Source organism: Cyprinus carpio, chromosome A16 (assembly GCF_018340385.1).
Source record: "Cyprinus carpio isolate SPL01 chromosome A16, ASM1834038v1, whole genome shotgun sequence".
NCBI classification, from domain to species: Eukaryota; Metazoa; Chordata; class Actinopteri; order Cypriniformes; family Cyprinidae; genus Cyprinus; species Cyprinus carpio.
Window position 1 is genome coordinate 3,877,479 of NC_056587.1, and position 3,416 is coordinate 3,880,894.

Sequence of the window (3,416 nt, forward strand, 5' to 3'; positions counted from 1 at the left end):
CTCAGATTCTGTCAATTTTATTACGAAATTCAAACAATAAATACCGTTTTGGTGCTTGTAAATGTGACGAGACAGATCCCTAGCGGCACATGAACTGATTATCTCTAGCTAATAGTAAAGAACTCTGTGTAATACGTATGGCCGTAAACATGGGCAGTCAATGTGCAACAAAGGTTTTATTTTTAACGGTTTTATTCCAGACCTGTAGTTTTGTGCTGTTGTTAAAACAGCCAACCACACAACACGCTCTTCCTGGCATCACTGGACAGCATACGTACTAAAAAACTAAATAAAAATAACTTTTCGTACAGCTAACATCTGCTACAGCCGCCTACGGGACTAACGCTACTTCAGCTACTTCCTAAGCAGCAAGGCACGCAGTAATGGCGGCGCTGCTTTACTTCCGTGTTTCGCCGGATTTGTCTATAGGTAATGGGGAGAACATGGGGGGGGAACACAAGACTCACACACTGGAGCTTTACCCAATATGTTTTGCCAATATCAGATTGGGCCCCCTGATTCCCCAGGGCCCTAAGCTGCCGCTTACCTCGCTTATTGGTTAAGTCCACACCTTTATATTATTGCAATGACTTGGCTATTTACTGTGAGCAGAGTGTCAATCAATGCATTTGGAGAATACGGCGAACATAAATACAAAGAAATGAAGTTGCTTGTCAGATTTTCCTAACAAGGAACTATATTTTTACAAGTATAGGTTTGTTAAATCTTAGGTATTTAAATCATTTTAGATTGTGTCCCCGTCTGACACTGAGGACCAGAATAAAATGTCACTTCCTCATGTCTTTTGCCTGAGTGATGATGTGTTCAGGTCTAAAGGTGAATTTAGTCAAGAATGTGGCCTTTGTTTTTCCATGGAGCATTATCCATTCATTATCAGTACAGCTAAAAAAAGAATGAGGATGTGTCTGATGATTTCTGAGGAACTGTTTCATGCGTTGGGTCAATAGTATAGCTAAGCATGAGTAGTTTATGGTTACGAATGAGGTCAAATCTCTAGTCAAAGTGTATTTCAAAACCCATTCATAACAATAATCAGGGAGCCGATCAACAGACACCCTGGAGTCCCCGCTCTCACTCCCAAGGCTTCAAAACACCAAAAACACTCTTTAAAGTGAAAAAGTGAATTTATTAAACAAAAGTAGATAAGGAGCAACATAAGCTTCAGGAGGGGGAAGAGCCAAAACATAACAAAACAAAGCTAACTCATAATTTTAGAGATACTAACCTAGAATTAAAATAAACTAAACAAAAGTACAAAAGCTTCCCTCCCTAATTATCATAACCAGGAGAAAACAAAGAATAAAAGAAAGGCACCCACCTCCCTACCATGCTCCAATTAGGTAAGGGTCAGGATTTAACAAAAAGAATCATAACATAGCAAAAGATAGTGGTTTACATCAAAGGTCTCATAACAACCAGTTAACAAACACTATGGGCACCATACTACATAGAGAACACATCTGTCTATCAGTCAAGGAAGCCATGAGAGCAGGGAGCCATAGATCCATGGTTCAGGAGACTTAAATACAGCGCCAATCACTCCAGTCACCAATCAGGGCACTCGTTAGCAGCTCCACCCGTGAGTCATTGCAGTGAGAGTAACAAAAGAGGAAGGAAGAAAAACACGCCAGGGAAAACTAGACCACAAATACACATCTTCCCCATGAACCACACAACCTACTACACTCCCACGTAACATTTATAAATAAATATAAATACAATTAATATTTAAATTTAAAAACACTTGCCAAAATATTGAATAAATGAGCACAGACAGGATGTCAAATGTGTAGAACTTCTGCAGATTCCACATGAGCCGACCCTAACCTTTTACTGTTACAGAAATATACTTCTGTATTTGTGACTTTATGGGAACTATGTAAGGAAAAAAATACCTTTGTCCATAGTGAGGAACAAGTTTATAATTAAACCGCATGAGTGGAGCACATAGAACATATATATATATTATATATTATCTTTAAACTGTAAAATGAAATAAATAAATAAATGATACAGCCCTGATAGATCATATTGCAGTAGATGTGTTTCAGTGTCTTCACTTCCTCACCTGCGCTGGGAGGAGGGTTTGATACCTGAACAGAGGGCGTGACACAAGCATGTAATAAAAATAAACCAACTAGATGACTTCCTTGTCGATTTTTACTGCAAAATATACAGAAAAGAATAAAAGAAGCTTATTTTGTGATGCAGCTAGAAACACACACATGATGCTCTAGAATGGGATGAACTGGACTGGACGCTGCTCATCTGAGGGGAGGGGTAGGAGCCCTTATTCAAATGTTCACTCATCTTCCCTGGAATCATTCCATCTCCTCTAGCCTTGAGTTAGGATAGGATAGGAATGAAGGTGGAAAGTTTGGTGTATGTAAGTGCTACTAAATTGGAGATTTCTGGCGCAGTGCAGGGGGATTTAAAAAAAAATAAAACAAAAAAAAACTTTAAATATATATACTGTAACTGAAAGCTACAGATACAAACAGATAGTAAAGTGCAATAAAATAAAAACCTGAATGTGTATCCTTGTTTCCTTTCCACTACTCTGAAACAACACATCACAGAAACATCTAGTCATTTTAGCAGACGCTTATCCAAGGCAGACTAAGAAAAGAGGACAATGGAAGCAATCAAAATTAAAACAATACCCAATTAGCTTAAAAAACTCAAAATAAAAAAAGGCATAAAAATAAAAGTAATCATAAAAAATTAACTGTGAGTAGCAAATCAAATTAATTTCACAGACAACGCTTCAAAACAGGGTCAATAAAATTATTTTTCAGTAAAATGATTGTTCCTTAGCACCAACCGTTACCTATTTTGAAAAAAGTATGTTAGATCGGGTCTCCACACCATAATTTGAGGATCCAGCCCTGACGCCAATCCCATCGAAAATATCAGTTGTCCAGTAACAGAATAACTAGTTCCAGCAGCGCTAGCGGTTTAATAACCCACCCGTCAGCAGCAATCTTAAATACCCAAAAAACCGTTATTAACAGTCCTCTGTCAAGTCAAGAAGTTACCGGGAAACAGAAAAGTAACCAGAGTTTAGTGGACACTCGTTTCTCCTCAATATTCTGTTTAAACTTTGCCTGACCATCACAAAAGTCCAACATGTACCGTTATACCACCAACAACAATCCTACCCATAAACCTTGGGGTTTGCATAAACATTGTCCCCATCTAGCTCTCGCTTATCCTACACACAAAACAGATCAAGTGAAAGCCCCACAATCATGAGATTGAACAACAATTGGAATACAAAAGAAAGAGAAAGCCATACAAGAACTATAATAAACAGAAACATAAGTAAATTAATAGAACCATCAAATTACTCAATATACGGATAAATGCTAAAAAAAATCAAAAAAATAAAAATC